Source organism: Cherax quadricarinatus, chromosome 24, assembly GCF_038502225.1.
Source record: "Cherax quadricarinatus isolate ZL_2023a chromosome 24, ASM3850222v1, whole genome shotgun sequence".
Classification (NCBI taxonomy): domain Eukaryota; kingdom Metazoa; phylum Arthropoda; class Malacostraca; order Decapoda; family Parastacidae; genus Cherax; species Cherax quadricarinatus.
The window spans coordinates 39,054,364-39,077,755 of record NC_091315.1 but is presented as its reverse complement, the minus strand read 5'-3'; positions in this window follow the sequence as shown (position 1 = coordinate 39,077,755).

Below are 23,392 nucleotides of genomic sequence, written 5' to 3'. Positions count from 1 at the left end.
TATGACTTTTATTTCCTTCATCAAACAAGCAAGCTGCTATTTATAATATGTACACTCTTTACACTATGTACAATAATATAAGAGCAACTGTGCAACACGGTGGTCAAAAGTAAGAGCCAGACAAAGTACCGTGACTAACCAACAGCCCAGACAAGTCTGCCAAAACTCGTGTCACAAGGGAACCACATCGCTTCACAGCTCTGGCAGGTTTGTCTGTGACTGACCGATGAACTGAGGTACTGATGTAACGACGGAGCCCCTGTTGATTGTTAAATAGCACCTGGTTCACTGGTGGGAGGCAGCTTATATGGGAGTGTGACATACACCGAATACTCTTAGCATGCCACACTTGGTTTGTAGGCTATTATACACCTGTTTTCGTGTTTGTCTGTCTGGTGTGTCTCAGCAGGATACACCAGACAGACAGACTAACCCAGGTTGTCTCAGCAGGACACACCAGAAAGACAGACAGACTAACCCAAGTTGTCTCAGCAAGACACAACAGACAAACAAACCCAGGTTGTCTCAGCAAGACGCAACAGACATATAGGCACACTAACCCAGGTTGTCTCAGCAAGACGCAACAGACAGACAGACACACTAACCCAGGTAGTCTCAGCAAGACACACCAGACAGACAGACACACTAACCCAGGTAGTCTCAGCAAGACACCCCAGGCAGACAGACACACTAACCCAGGCTGTCTCAACAAGAGGCACCAGACAGACAAACAGACTAACCTAGTTTGTCTCAGCAAGACACACCAGACAGACTAACCAACACACAACCTTGTAACGTAGTGTTTCTATATTCACCACAATAAGCCTCTTTGATATAAGCTTTTCATTGCTGGTTTTACACAGTTGATGGTGAGTCAATAAGAAGTGATGGTGAGTGATAGTCCTTAAATACACCATCACATTGAGTTTGAAGCCGAACAGAAGCTGCATTATCAAGTTATTAAGCAGATGCAGCCTCTCAAAATTGTCTAATAAAAACCAAAATTCGGTTTTCCATTTTCTTCCATAAAACAAAATGTGTATTAGGTATTTTTTCTTGAAGGCAATAGTCTTTTTTTTTCACAGTTTGATTTCCCCCAGAAGTGATGTATGTCCATATTTGAACGTTGCTGCCTGGGACTGCTCGGTCACCGCGTTGCCAGACGTGCTGCTTCTTATGTTGTATACCTTAGTGGCAGTGGAATGTGTTAATATTAGTGTGATCTAACATACGGTGTTGCAACAGTCTCACCACCTCTGTAGCACACGGTGTTGTAACAGTCTCACCACCTCTGTAGCACACGGTGTTGCAACAGTCTCACCACCTCTGTAGCACACGGTGTTGCAACAACCTCACCACCTCTGTAGCACACGGTGTTGCAACAGTCTTACCACCTCTGTAGCACACGGTGTTGCAACAGTCTCACCACCTCTGTAGCACACGGTGTTGCAACAACCTCACCACCTCTGTAGCACACGGTGTTGCAACAGTCTCACCACCTCTGTAGCACACGGTGTTGCAACAACCTCACCACCTCTGTAGCACACGGTGTTGCAACAACCTCACCACCTCTGTAGCACACGGTGTTGCAACAACCTCACCACCTCTGTAGCACACGGTGTTGCAACAGTCTCACCACCTCTGTAGCACACGGTGTTGCAACAGTCTCACCACCTCTGTAGCACACGGTGTTGCAACAACCTCACCACCTCTGTAGCACACGGTGTTGTAACAGCCTCACCACCTCTGTACTCTTACTATGTACTCTGTTTACACTGTCATGCTTCCTTCAGCAGGTTCCTCAGCACCTTTGCTACTTTCGTTCCTTCATCACCTTTATAATTAGGTATCCCTTAACAAGGAAACTACAGAGGTTACCTTCCTTCATGTTCTTCCTCCTGTAAGGCTGAACATAAGAACGTCTCAGCCGATAGCCTTCAAATTTTCAGTGCTGGTGTACTGTAATAATATAACATTTCAACGCATTTTTTCTATTTTTTTTAATTCGTATATTTACAAAAAGATATGAAAAGCCCATAAAAAGTGTATATATTATCATTGCATATTTCGATTTTACAGAGTAACTGCAGTAATTTTTCAAATACATTTAAATTTTTAGGTAAAATGTGTATGTAGATTCGTACGACTACTGGCAACTGCAGGGACTCATCAGTCTATTTTATAGACACAGGAGCGACTTTTCCTTGTGTATTCTGTCGTAGTAATAAATGTTGAAAGAGATGTGGCATATCTCTTTAAAATGCTCTCAAGCATAGGAGAATAACTTTCACGATTTTTGTTTCAGATCAGTTTACTGGCATCCACTGATATGAAGGAGATATATATTATTCAGGGAAATACCATGAACACTGACGTGAGTCGCCAAACATCTGTTTTATCTTACACATGTGTGTGTACATATATACTCACAAGGATGCATCCACGTGTATATAAATGCACATGTATACATACACTCGCAGATATACATTAATACATATGCAGATGCCCCCCATGCATATTTTTTTTTTCAACAAGTCGGCCGTCTCCCACCGAGGCATATATATACACATTTATACATATGCATATGTAAACATTTGTACGAATATACATCCACACATGAGATTTTTGCCTTATAATCGGTGATACACACGTAACAACATGTACCGTATATGCCACCTTTATATCAACAATGTATCTCTTAAATCTCCTATATATATATATATATATATATATATATATATATATATAATATATATATATATATAATATATATATATATATATATATATATATATATATATATATATATATATATTTATTTATTTATTTATTTATATATTCAAACATACATGCCAATAAACGCATATTCATATATGCACATACATATTTATTTTTATAACTAGCACCCTGCGTTGTTCCTGCTACCAGCAGTTAGGTAGAGAGGGCTGGGGTTATTGGTAACGGTGGGGGATGATACCTTTCTCTGATCATTAAGGTAGAGGAGGTTGATATTATGGGATATGGGAGATACTCTTCTAGCATCAAGCAGTGAGAGGAGCGAGACTAGATAAACTCTATCCTTCCGAGAGCCAGTGTTGGAAAGACTCTTGATTTTGACCAAACTCTTATAACTCTTTTCTTTGTGCTGTAAGAGCCTCTTACACTGATGTATATCTTAACACAAGCACTTAGCTTTAGTATCTCTCATTTTAATGCAATTTCAGTCTATTATTCCTCGTTCAGTTATCAACTTCCTCCGTCGTGTATTCACATTCAACTTCCAGACTTTGCAGAATTATTTCCGGCTTCACTCTCAGATAATGCAACCCTCTTCTGCATCTACAAACAGGCTGTGTCATTCTCACACAGCAACATCTCCCACATTATACCACACTCAAAACATTCTAAGCGATTACCATCAGTCTGATTGGTCGGAGACCTGGGCCGCAATTAGGGAGCCGAGAAACGAGGGACTTACCTACTCGCTGCGCTAATGACCTTCCTCGAATTTAGCGCCTCAAGAAATGCGGTGCGCTGTCAAAATATTGAACGACCACGACTCTCCCTTTAATAATTGAGCATTCACCTCTTCAAATTCGTCTTGAAGTAAATAGAGCAACAGTGCCGATAGCGAAAAGCTTGCGTTATCGCAAATGGCAGCGAGGGAGTTTTTAAACTCCGGCTCTCCATGGCTTCGAACCCTCTGCTCGGGGAGTTACATTATATACCCTCGTTTAAGTTCCATTCTTACTGAAAAATATTAGTTTTCTCTCACACTTTCCCCAAACTGAGCCTATCTTTTTCTCTCTGTTTCTCTCTCTCTCTCTTTCTCTCTCCCTCTTTCACTAAACCTCTTTGGAACTCTCAGCAACTTATGGTCTATTCGTGCATTTCCAACACCAGTCTTTGCCAGGTGTGTGAAAGCAAGAGAGATGGTTGTGCTGACGCAGGTGTTGCTCAGGCGCAACGTAAACACCTGTCCACACGTCATCTTTAATGTACTTAGGTTAATTACTACCGTGTCGGAGCACCTGCTGATGGTGAGCGACGGTGATGATAGGGAGGATGGTGAGTAGTGGTAATGCCAGTGGTGGTGACTGTGGTGATGGTGATAATGGCAACTGTGATGATGGTGAAGAATGATGAAGGTGATCGCGTTGTCGGTGAGGGAGAGGAATGGTGATGAGTAATGATAGTCGTGATGGTGAGTTGGTGAAGGGTAGTGACGGTACGACAATGGTGAACGACAGCAAAGTAATAAGAACGATAGTGAACGATTAAAATATTAACAAATGTACTTCCACTCTCTTCTAATGACACTAGAAATTACAAGATTAATAACCATGCTAATAACGATGATAATGGCAACGAAAACTCGTTGTCTGTCTTCTTATGGTAATCCCACGAACTTAATTCTGCCGAGTCTTATTTAATTATTTACGTAATCTCCTTTGACTAAAAGTTAATTAGGCTAATGTATCAGACACTATGTGTATCCCCTCAGAGATCCGCTATAAATTATTAAAGGGATACTTAAAGATTCATACGACCTTTTGTGGCGTCGATTTTCAAAGAGGAACGCGAGGCTACCTTTCTAATTTCACCAGAGCTTAAAAAAAATATTAGTTATTAAACGTGAAGCTAATGTAGGCGAGGTAGGAGGCACCGCATCCTTCATAGCGCGATTTTTGGATGAATTTTAACGCTATACTCGACCCCCTATAGGGGGATTTTGGACAAAGCTATTCTCCACACGTTGCAGCGCGATTTTTTTAACTAATTTTAATGCGATTCTGGACTCTACAGCGCGATTTTTTACTCATTTGAATGCGATTCTACTCTCGCTATAGCACGATTTTTTTTACTCAAATTAACGCGATTCTAGATTCGCTCTAGCTCGATTCTTGGGCTCATTTTAACGCGATTCTGACTCATTATACTCTAACTGGCTTTATTGTCCTCCAGGGATAATGCCGTGCTTCTCTTTTCAACTCATTGTATGCAAATGACTTTGAAAGAGAGCAGAGAGAGAAAGAGAGCAAACAGACGGGCATAAATGCAGATGTATAGGCAGACACGTATACAGACAGATATGTAGACAAAGAAACATACACATAGACAGGTAGACTGACATATTCGTGAACACAGACAGACAGGTAGACTGACATATTCGCGGACGCAGACAGACAGGTAGACTGACATATTCGGGGACACAGACAGACAGGTAGACTGACATATTCGCGGACGCAGACAGACAGGTAGACTGACATATTCGGGGACACAGACAGACAGGTAGACTGACATATTCGCGGACGCAGACAGACAGGTAGACTGACATATTCGGGGACACAGACAGGTAAACATGGAGATTAGTTACACAGAGACAGGCAAGGGAGCAGGCGACTAGAACAGAGAGAACAGACTCCAAAATATTGAGAGCTTCACAGACAGACAGGAGAACAGGTGACTAGAACAAAGAAAGTGACTGTAAGACATTATCATAAACATATGAGCAGCGCTGCTGTTGTGAGTGATCAATATATGCCCTGGTCGTCGTTAATAAAGCCTCTTACGTTGTCAGATTAATCCAATGATGTGCAGGTCATCACTCAATTATTCCCTCTCTCTCTCTCTCTCTCTCTCTCTCTCTCTCTCTCTCTCTCTCTCTCTCTCTCTCTCTCTCTCTCCTCTCTCTCTCTCTCTCTCTCTCTCTTCTCTCTCTCTCTCTTCTCTCTCTCTCTCTTCTCTCTCTCTCCTCTTCTCTCTCTCTCTCTTTCTCTCTGTCTCTCTCTCTCTCTCTCTCTCTCTCTCTCTCTCTCTCTCTCTCTCTCTCTCTCTCTCTCTCTCTCTCTCTCTCTCTCTCTCTCCTCTCTCTCTCTCTCTCTTTTCGTGTTTCACCCTTCATTGGCTGCCTCTCATCTTCGGCTTTCAACTTTCAGATTTAATTTTCCTGCTCTCTCTCTCTCTCTCTCTCTCTCTCTCTCTCTCTCTCTCTCTCTCTCTCTCTCTCTCTCTCTCTCTCTCTTCATTCATCATCCTTCCTCACCTTTTCCCTATCCATTCTCCCTTGTTTTCCCACCCACTAAAATGTGGCTGTTGGGTCGAGACGCAGCTCCTGGTCTGGCCTCTTTAGTCGATCAGTTTTATTGCATGTTGGCCTCCTGGACCCTGTCATACCTGTACTTCAAACTACCTGCTGTATCTGCCTTAGTTTCATCTGTCTGACGTCTGTACAGTACTTTATCTGACGTCTCTATATCACATTGCCTGTACATAGCCTAACTTCTCTTATATCATATATTCATTTGTATCTTCCATATATGCCCCCTTCTTTATTTTATATATCTTGTTCCCATCTATCCTGTCAACATATGTCTGAGTATTTTGTGCATCGTGAACCGCTTAGTCATCCAGTATAGTAAGATACAATTCCTTTACGTACGGTAAGTGCTATGTTAGTGCTAGTACTTGTGTTGTCCTGTTGTGTGACGAGCTATGTTAGTGCTGGTACTCGTGTTGTCCTGTTGTGTGACGTGCTATGTTAGTGCTGGTACTCGTGTTGTCCTGTTGTGTGACGTGCTATGTTAGTGCTGGTACTCGTGTTGTCCTGTTGTGTGACGTGCTATGTTAGTGCTGGTACTCGTGTTGTCCTGTTGTGTGACGTGCTATGTTAGTGCTGGTACTCGTGTTGTCCTGTTGTGTGACGTGCTATGGTAGTGCTGTTGTACGTGCGTGTTGGTACCTGTTGTTGTGTGACGTGCTAATGTTAGTGCTGGTACGTCGTGTTGTCCTGTTGTGTGACGTGCTATGTTAGTGCTGGTACTCTTGTGTTGTGTGACGTGCTATGTTGTGTGACGTGCTATATTAGTGCTGGTACTCGTGTTGTCCTGTTGTGTGACGTGCTATGTTAGTGCTGGTACTCGTGTTGTCCTGTTGTGTGACGTGCTATGTTAGTGCTGGTACTCGTGTTGTCCTGTTGTGTGACGTGCTATGTTAGTGCTGGTACTCGTGTTGTCCTGTTGTGTGACGTGCTATGTTAGTGCTGGTACTCTTGTTATCCTGTTGTGTGACGTGCTATGTTAGTGCTGGTACTCGTGCTGTCCTGTTGTGTGACGTGCTATGTTAGTGCTGGTACTCGTGTTGTCCTGTTGTGTGACGTGCTATGTTAGTGCTGGTACTCGTGTTGTCCTGTTGTGTGACGTGCTATGTTAGTGCTGGTACTCGTGTTGTCCTGTTGTGTGACGTGCTATGTTAGTGCTAGTGCTTGTGTTGTCCTGTTGTGTGACGTGCTATGTTAGTGCTGGTACTCGTGTTGTCCTGTTGTGTGACGTGCTATGTTAGTGCTGGTACTCGTGTTGTCCTGTTGTGTGACGTGCTATGTTAGTGCTGGTACTCGTGTTGTCCTGTTGTGTGACGTGCTATGTTAGTGCTGGTACTCGTGTTGTCCTGTTGTGTGACGTGCTATGTTAGTGCTGGTACTCGTGCTGTCCTGTTGTGTGACGTGCTATGTTAGTGCTGGTACTCGTGTTGTCCTGTTGTGTGACGTGCTATGTTAGTGCTGGTACTCGTGTTGTCCTGTTGTGTGACGTGCTATGTTAGTGCTGGTACTCGTGTTGTCATGTTGTGTGACGTGCTATGTTAGTGCTGGTACTCGTGTTGTCCTGTTGTGTGACGTGCTATGTTAGTGCTGGTACTCGTGTTGTCCTGTTGTGTGACGTGCTATGTTAGTGCTGGTACTCGTGTTGCCCTGTTGTGTGACGTGCTATGAATGTGTTACATTTTATTCTACGTACGTCATCCCAATGTAGGTGTGCCTCCCGAACAGTGTACCAGGTGCACCGTAACACTGCTGGAGCACTGCAACACTTCTGGAGCACTGTAATACTAATGGAGCATTGTAACATTGCTCTATGCTGGAGCACTGTAACACTGCTGGAGCACTGTAACATTGCTGGAGCACCGCAACACTACTGAAGCACAGGAACACTTCTGGAACACTGTGATACTTCTGGAGCACTGTAACACTGCAAAAGCACTGCAACACTGCTGGAGCACTGCAACGCAATTTTTTTTTCCATTTCCCTGTCATTCACTCCTTGTGACCTGGAATTTTTATTTGTGTTCTTAAAGTGTTGTAATATCTACCTTATTTCACTGTTATGTATTATTATTTTTCTTGTGTCTTAACTCATTGTCATTACATTTTCTTGTGTTAACTCTTTTAATTCTGTGTACCATTATTTTTGTGTTAAATGTTATATATATTTGTTTGAACTTTGTAGACTGTAGCGCCATTATCTTGTGTGTCAAGTAAGAATATAGTGCAAGAACTTTTATAAGTTTAGTATACCTGGAGTATACCTGGAGTATACCTGAATATACCTGGAGTATGCCTGGAGTATACCTGGAGTACACCTGGAGTACACCTGGAGTATACTTGGAGTATACCTGGAGTACACCTGGAGTACACCTGGAGTATACCTGGAGTACACCTGGAGTACACCTGGAGTATACCTGGAGTATACCTGGAGTATACCTGGAGTACACCTGGAGTATACCTGGAGTATACCTGGAGTATACCTGGAGTATACCTGTAGTACACCTGGAGTATACCTGGAGTACACCTGGAGTATACCTGGAGTATACCTTGAGTATACCTGGAGTATACCTGCAGTACACCTGGAGTATACCTGGAGTACACCTGGAGTATACCTGGAGTATACCTGGAGTATACCTGGAGTACACCTGGAGTATACCTGGAATATACTGGAGTATACCTGGAGCATACCTGGAGTACACCTGGAGTATACCTGGAGTATACCTGGAGTACACCTGGAGTATACCTGGAGTATACCTGGAGTATACCTGGAGTATACCTGGAGTATACCTGGAGTATACCTGGAGTACACCTGGAGTATACCTGGAGTATACCTGGAGTATACCTGGAGTACACCTGGAGTATACCTGGAGTATATCTGGAGTATACCTGGAGTACACCTGGAGTATACCTGGAGTATACCTGGAGTATACCTGGAGTATACCTGGAGCATAACTGGAGTACACCTGGAGTATACCTGGAGTATACCTGGAGTATACCTGGAGTATACCTGAAGTATACCTGGAGCACACCTGGAGTATACCTGGAGTATACCTGAAGTATACCAGGAGTACACCTGGCGTATACCTGGATTATACCTGGAGTACACCTGGAGTACACCTGGAGTATACCTGGAGTATACCTGGAGTACACCTGGAGTATACCTGGAGTATACCTGGAGTATACCTGGAGTACACCTGGAGTATACCTGGAGTATATCTGGAGTATACCTGGAGTACACCTGGAGTATACCTGGAGCATACCTGGAGTACAACTGGAGTATACCTGGAGTATACCTGGAGTATACCTGAAGTATACCTGAAGTATACCTGGAGTACACCTGGAGTATACCTGGAGTATACCTGGAGTACACCTGGAGTACACCTGGAGTATACCTGGAGTACACCTGGAGTACACCTGGAGTACACCTGGAATATACCTGGAGTATACCTGGAGTACACCTGGAGTGTACCTGGAGTATACCTGGAGTATACCTGGAGTACACCTGGAGTATACCTGGAGTATACTTGGAGTATACCTGGAGTATACCTGGAGTATACCTGGAGTACACCTGGAGTATACCTGGAGTACACCTGGAGTATGCCTGGAGTATACCTGGAGTACACCTGGAGTACACCTGGAGTATACTTGGAGTATACCTGGAGTATACTTGGAGTACACCTGGAGTATACCTGGAGTATACCTGGAGTATATCTGGAGTATACCTTGAGTATACCTGGAGTATACCTGGAGTACACCTGGAGTACACCTGGAGTATACTTAATGTATACTTGGAGTACACCTGGAGTATACCTGGAGTATACCTGGAGTACACCTGGAGTATACCTGGAGTATACCTGGAGTATACCTGGAGTACACCTGGAGAACACCTGGAGTATACTTGGAGTATACCTGGAGTACACCTGGAGTACACCTGGAGTATACCTGGAGTACACCTGGAGTACACCTGGAGTATACCTGGAGTATACTTGGAGTATACCTGGAGTACACCTGGAGTACACCTGGAGTACACCTGGAGTATACCTGGAGTACACCTGGAGTATACTTGGAGTATACCTGGAGTACACCTGGAGTACACCTGGAGTACACCTGGAGTATACCTGGAGTACACCTGGAGTACACCTGGAGTATACCTGGAGTACACCTGGAGTACACCTGGAGTACACCTGGAGTATACCTGGAGTACACCTGGAGTACACCTGGAGTACACCTGGAGTACACCTGGAGTATACCTGGAGTATACCTGGAGTATACCTGTGAGTCTGTATTATTTTTATTCTTCTTATTATTATTTCTTTAAACAAATTCACTCTTAGTTTAATTTATAAAGTAAAATCGTTATTATTGCTTATTTTTTCAGTAATTTGTTTTGCTAATTTAAGATTAAGAGTTAAAGTGTTCAAACCGGTTATTTCTTGATATTTTTAATATTATTCTAAGTTTTATTTTCCCCGTTTAGACTTTTTTTAGATAAATTGACTTTGCAAATGACTTTTTTAAGCAATTTGTTCTTCTGTTATTATTTTCTTTTTATAATTTTTTTAGTGTTATTCTTATGCAATATTCAGTATTCATTGTAATATTTTCAGTATATTAATTTATTTCTGTTATCATTGCATGATATATTTTTTGTGCCAATCTTCGGGAAATTTGTTTTTCCAGCAGATTTCCAGTTACATAAAGTTTTGTGATTTTATTTTATAATTTTCGCATTGATTTATAATTTTATTATCAAATTTCTTTATTGAATTGAGAGTAAAGACAGATCACTTTTGCAATTACTTCGGATTAAAGTAATACTTCCCTTTTCCTGAATTTTCAAAGTAATTCCTTATCCTTGCCATATAAAATTCAGTGAGTTTTCCCCTCCCATTCAGTGTACCTTATAAATCTTTATTTACTTATGCGGAATTAGCTAAGAATCTTTAAATTCAATTAAGCTACACTGTGTCGTATACTCTCTTTTATTATTCGTTGTTTTCGTTGTCATTATGCAAATTCCCTGAAATTATGTCTCAGCAATGACTTGGTGAATAACGTCAGTCAAGTCAATGTCGTATCTGTGCAACATCATAATAGTCCCTTACCGACTGAAAGAAAATATCTAATTCTTAGGCAATATAGTTGTTCACACAGCGTGTATCCAAGATTTGTCACAGTGCTGCGGAATGTGAAGTTCACATTAAGTCCTTATAGATATGTGCATTACCTATTAACATAACCGAGCGATCAGGCACTGTCTGGAATCCAGTCCCTATATTATCTTGCACGCAGGATAGTGTACAGTTACCTCGAGTTTCAGAGGAACCTCAGACAATCTTGAGTACTGAGACTACTATCCTTGCGATGGCTACGTGTTCCAGTGGAAGTTCCTCCTCAGGGGACGCATTGTCAAAAAACGACTATTCGAAATAAGTTATGCGTCTCTTGTTGATATCACAAGCCGTCTGCAGAAAGACGTTTCTGTCATGGCTAGGGCGCTCACTAGAATGTCTGTTGTTGCCCTGTGTTCCAGATGGTGATAATATCCTAGTTGACAGTGATCCTTTCAAAGCACAGAGTTGAATGTCAAGCAGCCATTACATGTTGTAAGAGATAGTAAGATCCGTTTCTCCCTTGCTAATATTTCTTGTCATAGCATTAACTATTTCAATAGGGAAGAGTCCATCCACTCCACCGAGCCTGTTCATTCCTTCAGTAAGAAAGTAATCCTAAGTCCCTAGTAACAAATATTGGAGGTGAATTCTGTAACTTACTTATGTTCAGTTTTATTTAAGTGTTCACATTCTCTTTGAATTCTGAAATTTAACAGTAAAAAACTTGCGTGCACCAAGTCTGCCTTTTCTGTTAAAAACTTTTTTCTTTATATATATACTTCCTCAGAATTCATAGAGTACATTAGTGATTCCATCATTACAATAATTTATCATCCTTAAGTATAGTTCTTATGTTCAACTGTTGTGTACATTGATATTATATAGAATCAGCCAAGAGGTGTAATGCCTTCAGTCCATTGTGTATATTGGGACGCCATATGTTAACATGGCCGAGCTGTCAGTAGTACCGTGTACTGTGTACTATACTGTTATATCCGTTACTTTATAGATACGCTCAGTGACTAGCTGTGACGCCACGAGTTCCTCGCACATGAGCCGTAGGCCACAGCATTCCCCCTCAGTTTCCGAAGACCTACAGAGTAAGCAAGGGCTGGTATCTAGACTCATCACTTCTCGCCATATTATACGCTGCCAACGAGTGTATTACATCTCCCAGAATCTCCCTAAGAAGCCACACGACACTGCTGGAACACTGTAATACTGCTCTATGCTGGGGCACTGCAGGAGCTCCGTAACACTACAAGACCACCATAACACTGCTAGAGCACTGCAACACTTCTGGGCCACTGCAACACTGCTGGAGCACTGCAACACTGCTGGAGCACTGCAACACTGCTGGAGCACTGCAACACTGCTGGAGCACTGCAACACTTCTGGGCCACTGCAACACTGCAGGAGCACCGTAACGCTGCAGGAGCACTGTAACATTGCTAGAGCACTGCAACACTGCTGGAGCACTGCAACACTGATGGAGCACTGCAATACTACAGGGGCACTGAAACACTGCAGGAGCATCGTAACACTGCTAGAACACTGCAACACTGCTGGAGCACTGCAACACTGCTGGAGCACTGTAATACTGCTGGAGCACCACAACACTGCCGGGGCACTGTAACACTGCAGGAACACTACAACACTCCTGGGCCATTGCAACACTGCTGGAGCACTGCAACACTTCTGGAGCACTGCAACACTGCTGGAGCACTGCAACACTTCTGGAGCACTGCAACACTGCTGGAGCACTGCAACACTGCTGGAGCACTGCAACACTGCTGGAGCACTGCAACACTGCTGGAGCACTGCAACACTGCTGGAGCACTGCAACACTGCTGGAGCACTGCAACACTGCTGGAGCACTGCAACACTGCTGGAGCACTGCAACACTCCTGGGCCACTGCAACACTGCTGGAGCACTGCAACACTGCTGGAGCACTGCAACACTGCTGGAGCACTGCAACACTGCTGGAGCACTGCAACACTGCTGGAGCACTGCAACACTGCTGGAGCACTGCAACACTGCTGGAGCACTGCAACACTGCTGGAGCACTGCAACACTGCTGGAGCACTGCAACACTGCTGGAGCACTGCAACACTGCTGGAGCACTGCAACACTGCTGGAGCACTGCAACACTGCTGGAGCACTGCAACACTGCTGGAGCACTGCAACACTCCTGGGCCACTGCAACACTGCTGGAGCACTGCAACACTCCTGGGCCACTGCAACACTGCTCCTTCAGAATTCATTTCCTCCAAATACTAACATTTACCTTAGTTCAGGCACGTTTCCCCAACCCTGACTAAACATCAGTTTATTAACAAATGAATGTTTCCTATTAGTCTATCAAGTTTCAAGCCTGTCGGTGGGAAATTCAAAGACCCCCACTTTCAATAAGTGATACAATGTGACTTTACTGCGTCATTCTACTATATATATATATATATATATATATATATATATATATATATATATATATATATATATATATATATATATATATATATATATATATATATATATATATATATATATATATATATTATTTGGAAAATATCCATCAGATCATTAGAAAATAAAATATATGATGCTTCTAAGTCTAAATTTACCTGACTATATTAAGATAATTTAAGAATAAGTTGACCAGCACACTTACATCAAGAATAATCTGACAGCTAAAGGGATTAAAGTCAATCCTGTGTTTGCCCTGGGGGATACTCATTACTAAAAGCATGTATCCTGTGTGTCTTGTGTGTGTGTGTGTACACACCTAATTGTGGTTTCAAGGGTCGAGACTCAGCTCCTGGCCCCGCCTCTTCACTGACCGCTACTGGACCCTCCCTCTCGAGGCTCCATGAGCTTCACCATACCTCGTCTTAAAACTATGTGTAGTTCCTGCCTCCACTACATAGCTTGTCAGACTATTCCACTTCCTGACAACTCTATGACTGAAGAAATACTTCCTAACATCCCTTTGACTCATCTGAGTCTTCAGCTTCCAATTGTGACCCCTTGTTTCTGTGTTCCATTTCTGGAACATCCTGTCTCTGTCCACCTTGTCTATTCCGCGCAGTATTTTGTATGTCGTTATCATGTCTCCCCTGACCCTCCTGTCCTCCAGTGTCGTCAGACCGATTTCTCTTAACCTTTCTTCATAGGACATTCCCCTTAGGTCTGGAACTAGCCTTGTTGCAAACCTTTGCACTTTCTCTAATTTCTTGACGTGTGTGTGTGTTTGTGTGTGTGTGTGTGTGTGTGTGTGTGTGTGTGTGTGTGTGTGTGTGTGTGTGTGTGTGTGTGTGTGTGTGTGTGTGTGTGCGTATGTGTGTGTATGTGTGTATGTGTGTGTGTGTGTGTGTGTGTGTGTGTGTGTGTGTGTGCGTGTGTGTGTGTGTGTGTGTGTGTGTGTGTGTGTGTGTGTGTGTGTGTGTGTGTGTGTGTGTGTGTAGGTATTGGAGTGGGTTAAGACAGGGAGGAGGGCCGAGGGAGACTATATACTCTGAAAAGTGTATGTCTCTCAGTGTATATACACTTCAAAAAATACACATCTTGGTGAATATACACCGTGATTTGGTCTACCAATACATATTCGCTGTATGTATCTTTGTGTATTTGCACTGAGAGGAATATATCTCTTCTTGTATATAATCTCTCTCTCTCTCTCTCTCTCTCTCTCTCTCTCTCTCTCTCTCTCTCTGTCCCTCATAAGACATAATATACCATCCTGAGTAACAAGTTACCAGAAGCACTAACATGTATCCCAGGAACCGGGAAGAATAAAGCCATTCATTTGTTAATTACTGTCCTTACCTGAGTTATGACTGCAAGAAATGTCGTAATTAATTTTATTATTGAGGTGGTGGTGGTGGTTGTTGGTGGTTGTTGGTGGTGGTGATTGGTGGTGGTAGTGGTAGTGGTAGTGGTAGTGGTAGTGGTAGTGGTAGTGGTAGTGGTCCGGAGGCATGGACATGCCTCCCGACCAGTGAACCAGGTGCTAAGGGTTTAACAATCAGGGGCCCTGTCGTTATACCAGTAACTTGGTTCAACCAACCAATCACGAGGAAGCTCGCCAAACCTGTGAAGCGATGCGGTACACTCGCGGAGCAGCCTTGGGAGACTTACCTTTCCTGCTGGTCGCAACGGTTCTTACTATGTCATATGATTGCACTTTTGCCGCTGTAAATACTGTACATAGACTCCATACGTTGTAAATACCAGCTTATTTTGGTGAAGGAAACACAATCATTTATTCCCTCTGCTGCCTTCTTGCTGGTTCCTAATTGGTTATCGTGCTACGGCAACGTGTGTTGGCCCATTGTTTACAACCGTGTTCGTGATAGTGGCGTTGGTGGTGGTGGTGTGTGGGAGTGAGAGAGAGAGAGAGAGAGAGAGAGAGAGAGAGAGAGAGAGACGGGAGTTAGGATTAATTAAGATGAAGAAGATTACGAGGGAGAAGATGGAAAGTTTATATCAGCTGAAATGTGGAGGCTGATATTACACCGCTACCCCACACACACCACCCCACACACACCACCCCACACACACCACCCCACACACACCACCCCACACACACCACCCCACACACACCACCCCACACACACCACCCAACACACACCACCCCACACACACCACCCCACACACACCACCCCACACACACCACCCCACACACACCACCCCACACACACCACCCCACACACACCACCCCACACACACCACCCCACACACACCACCCCACACACACCACCCCACACACTCCAGCCCACACACACCAGCGCACACACTCGACCCCACACACACCACCCCACACACACCACCCCACACACACCACCCCACACACACCACCCCACACACACCACCCCACACACACCACCCCACACACACCACCCCACACACACCACCCCACACACACCACCCCACACACACCACCCAACACACTCCACCTCACACACACCACCCCACACACACCACCCCACACACACCACCCCACACACACCACCCCACACACACCACCCCACACACACCACCCCACACACACCACCCCACACACCCCACCCCACACACACACCCCACACCCCACCCCACCCACCACACACACCACCCCACACACACCACCCACCACACACACCACCCCACACACACCACCCCACACACACCACCCCACACACACCACCCCACACACACCACCCCACACACACCACCCCACACACACCACCCCACACACACCACCCCACACACACCACCCCACACACACCACCCCACACACACCACCCCACACACACCACCCCACACACACCACCCCACACACACCACCCCACACACACACACCCACACACACCACCCCACACACACCACCCAACACACACCACCCCACACACACCACCCCACACACACCACCCAACACACACCACCCCACACACACCACCCCACACACACCACCCCACACACACCACCCAACACACCACCCCACCCCCCCCCACACCCACCCCCCCACACACACCACCCCACACACACCACCCCACACACACCACCCCACACACACCACCCCACACACACCACCCCACACACACCACCCCACACACACCACCCCACACACACCACCCCACACACACCACCCCACACACACCACCCCACACACACCACCCCACACACACCACCCCACACACACCACCCCACACACACCACCCCACACACACCACCCCACACACACCACCCCACACACACCACCCCACACACACCACCCCACACACACCACCCCACACACACCACCCCACACACACCACCCCACACACACCACCCCACACACACCACCCCACACACACCACCCCACACACACCACCCCACACACACCACCCCACACACACCACCCCACACACACCACCCCACACACACCACCCAACACACACCACCCAACACACACCACCCAACACACACCACCCCACACACACCACCCCACACACACCACCCCACACACACCACCCAACACACACCACCCCACACACACCACCCAACACACACCACCCCACACACACCACCCCACACACACCCCACACCCACCCCACACACACACCCCACACACACCACCCCACACACACCACCCCACACACACCACCCCAGACACCACCCCAGACACACCACCCCACACACACCACCCCACACACACCACCCCACACACACCACCCCACACACACCACCCCACACACACCACCCCACACACACCACCCCACACACACCACCCCACACACACCACCCCACACACACCACCCCACACACACCACCCAACACACACCACCCCACACACACCACCCCACACACACCACCCCACACACACCACCCCACACACACCACCCCACACACACCACCCCACACACACCACCCCACACACACCACCCCACACACACCACCCCACACACACCACCCCACACCCACCACACCCCACACACACACACCCCACACACACCACCCCACACACACCACCCCACACACACCACCCCACACACACCACCCCACACACACCACCCCACACACACCACCCCACACACACCACCCCACACACACCACCCCACTCACACCACCCCACACACACCACCCCACACACACCACCCCACACACACCACCCCACACACACCACCCCACACACACCACCCCACACACACCACCCCACACACACCACCCCACACACCCCCCCCCACACACCACCCCACACACACCACCCCACACACACCACCCCACACACACCACCCCACACACACCACCCCACACACACCACCCCACACACACCACCCCACACACACCACCCCACACACACCACCCCACACACACCACCCCACACACACCACCCCACACACACCACCCCACACACACCACCCCACACACACCACCCCACACACACCACCCCACACACACCACCCCACACACCACCCCACCACACCACCCCACACACACCACCCCACACACACCACCCCACACACACCACCCCACACACACCACCCCACACACACCACCCCAGACACACCACCCCACACACACCACCCCACACACACCACCCCACACACACCACCCCACACACACCACCCCACACACACCACCCCACACACACCACCCCACACACACCACCCCACACACACCCCCACACACACCACCCCACACACCACCCCACACACCACCCCACACACCACCCCCCACACACCACCACACACACACCACCCCACACACACCACCCCACACACACCACCCCACACACACCACCCCACACACACCACCCCACACACACCACCCCACACACACCACCCCACACACACCCCCCCACATACACCACCCCACACACACCACCCCACACACACCACCCCACACACACCACCCCACACACACCACCCCACACACACCACCCCACACACACCACCCCACACACACCACCCCACACACACCACCCCACACACACCACCCCACACACACACCCCACACACACCACCCCACACACACCACCCCACACACACCACCCCACACACACCACCCCACACACACCACCCCACACACACCACCCCACACACACCACCCCACACCCGCCACCCCACACACACCCGCCACCCCACACACACCACCCCACACACACCACCCCACACACACCACCCCACACACACCACCCCACACACACCACCCCACACACACCACCCCACACACACCACCCCACACACACCACCCCACACACACCACCCCACACACACCACCCCACACACACCACCCCACACACACCACCCCACACACACCACCCCACACACACCACCCCACACACACCACCCCACACACACCACCCCACACACACCACCCCACACACACCACCCCACACACACCACCCCACACACACCACCCCACACACACCACCCCACACACACCACCCCACACACACCACCCCACACACACCACCCCACACACACCACCCCACACACACCACCCCACACACACCACCCCACACACACCACCCCACACACACCACCCCACACACACCACCCCACACACACCACCCCACACACACCACCCCACACACACCACCCCACACACACCACCCCACACACACCACCCCACACACACCACCCCACACACCCACACCCACCACACCAACACACACACACACACACACCACCCCACACACACCACCCCACACACACCACCCCACACACACCACCCCACACACACCACCCCACACACACCACCCCACACACACCACCCCACACACACCACCCCACACACACCACCCCACACACACCACCCCACACACACCACCCCACACACACCACCCCACACACACCACCCCACACACACCACCCCACACACACCACCACACACACACACACACCACCACCACCACACACACACCACCGCCACACACACACACACACACAGTCCCACTACAGTCTAGGGGGCCAGAGACTACAAACCTCACTCAAGGAAAAAGATCTTGGGGTGAGTATAGCACCAGGCACATCTCCTGAAGCGCACATCAACCAAATAACTGCTGCAGCATATGGGCGCCTAGCAAACCTCAGAACAGCATTCCGACATCTTAATAAGGAATCATTCAGGACCCTGTACACCGTGTACGTTAGGCCCATATTGGAGTATGCGGCACCAGTTTGGAACCCACACCTAGCCAAGCACGTAAAGAAACTGGAGAAAGTGCAAAGGTTTGCAACAAGACTAGTCCCAGAGCTAAGAGGTATGTCCTACGAGGAGACTTCAAGGGAAATCAACCTGACGACACTGGAGGACAGGAGAGATAGGGGGGACATGATAACGACATACAAAATACTGAGAGGAATTGACAAGGTGGACAAAGACAGGATGTTCCAGAGATTGGACACAGTAACAAGGGGACACAGTTGGAAGCTGAAAACACAGATGAATCACAGCGATGTTAGGAAGTATTTCTTCAGCCACAGAGTAGTCAGTAAGTGGAATAGTTTGGGAAGCGATGTAGTGGAGGCAGGATCCATACATAGCTTTAAGCAGAGGTATGATAAAGCTCACGGCTCAGGGAGAGTGACCTAGTAGCGATCAGTGAAGAGGCGGGGCCAGGAGCTCGAACTCGACCCCAGCAACCTCAACTAGGTGAGTACAACTAGGTGAGTACACACACACCACCACACACACCACCACACACACACACCACCACACACCACCACACACACACACCACACACACCACCACACCACACACCACACACGTACACCACCCCACACACACACACACACACACACACACCACCACACACACATCCACACACACACACAACCACACACACCACCACCACCACCACCACACACCACCCCACACACACACCACCCCCACACACCACCCCACACACACACACACACACCACCCCACACACACACACCACCACACACGCACACACCACCACACACACACACATCACCACACACATCACCACACACACACACAACCACCACACACCACCGCACACCACACACACACACACACACCACCACACACCACACACACACACACCACCACCACACACACACAGACCACCACCACACACACACCACCACCCACACACACACACACACACTCCACCACACACACCACAACACACCACCACACACACACCACACACACCACCACCACACACCACCACACACACACCACCACACACCACCACACACACACCACCACACACCACCACACACACACCACCACACACACACACACACCACACACACACACACACACACACACCACCACGCACACCACACACACCTCCACACACACACCACCACACACACACCACCACACACACACCACCACCACACACACACCACCACCACACACACACCACACACAACCACACCACATACACACAACCACCACCACACACACCACCACCACCACACACACCACCACACGCACCACCACACACACACACCACCCCACACACACACACACACACACACACACACACACACCACCCCACACACACACACCACCCCACACACACACACACCACCCAACACACACCACTCAACACACACCACCCAACACACACCACTCAACACACACCACCCAACACACACCACTCAACACACACCACCCAACACACACCACTCAACACACACACAGCCACACACACCACTCAACACACACCACCCAACACACACCACCCCACACACACCACCCAACACACACCACTCAACACACACCAGTCAACACACCCCACCCCACACACACCCCACCCCACACACCACCCAACACCCAACACACACACACACACACACACACACACACACACCCCACACCACCCCACACACACACACCCCACACACACCCCACCCCACACACACCCCACGCAACACACACCACCTACACACACCACCCTACACACACCACCCAACACAACACCACCCAACACACCCAACCACCCACACACACACCCCACCACACACACACCACCCCACACACACCACCCAACACACCACCACCCAACACACACCCACCCAACACACACCACGCAACACACCACCCAACACACACACAGCCACACACACCACCCAACACACCACCCAACCCAACACACACACCCCACACCACCCACACACACCACCCAACACACACCACCTCCAACACACACCACCCAACACACCACCCACCCACACACACCACCCAACACACACCACCCACACACCACCCAGCACACACCACCCACACACACACCCAACAACACACACCACCCATCACCACCCACCACCCAACACCACACCAACCAACACCAACACCCACACACCCACACACACACCACCCAAACCCACACACCCTCCACCCAACACACCCACCACCCACACACCACCACCAACACACAGTCACATACACCACCCAACACACACCACCACCAAACACACACCCACCCAACACACACCACCCAACACACACCACCCCACACACACCCACCCAACACACACCACCCAACACACCACCCAACACACACACCCAACCCACACACCACCAACACACACCACCACCCAGCACACACCACCCAACACACCACCACCCAACACACACCAACCCAACACACACCACCCATCACACACCACCCAACACACCACCAACCAACACACACCACCCACACACCACCCAACCACCCAACAGACTCCACCCACACCACCCACCCACACACACACCACCCACACACAGCCACATACACCACCCACCACCACCACCACCCACACACCACCACCCAACACACCACCCAACACACACCACCCAACACACACACAGCCACACACCACCCAACACACACCACCCAACCCAACACACCACCCAACCCAACACACCACCCAACCCAACCACACACCAACCCAACACACACCAACCAACACACACCAACCCAACACACCACCACCCACACACCACCCACACACCACCAACACACACCCACCACAACACACACACACCACCCCACACACCACCCCACCCCACACCACCCAACACACACACCACCCAACACACACCACCCAACACACACCACCCAACACACACCACCGAACACACACACAGCCACACACACCACCCAACACACACCACCCAACACACACCACCCAACACACACCACCCAACACACACCAACCAACACACACCACCCAACACACACACCACCCAACAGACTCCACCCAACACACACCACCCAACACACACACCACCCAACACACACAGCCACATACACCACCCAACACACACCACCCAACACACACCACCCAACACACACCACGCAACACACACCACCCAACACACACACAGCCACACACACCACCCAACACACACCACCCAACACACACCACCCCACACACACCACCCAACACACACCACCCAACACACACCACCCAACACACACCACCCAACACACACACCACCCAACACACACCACCCAACACACACCACCCAACACACACCAACCAACACACACCACCCAACACACACCACCCAACACACACCAACCAACACACACCACCCAACACACACCACCCAACACACACCAACCAACACACACCACCCAACACACACCAACCAACACACACCACCCAACACACACCACCCAACACACACCAACCAACACACACCACCCAACACACACCAAGCAACACACACATGAACGACATG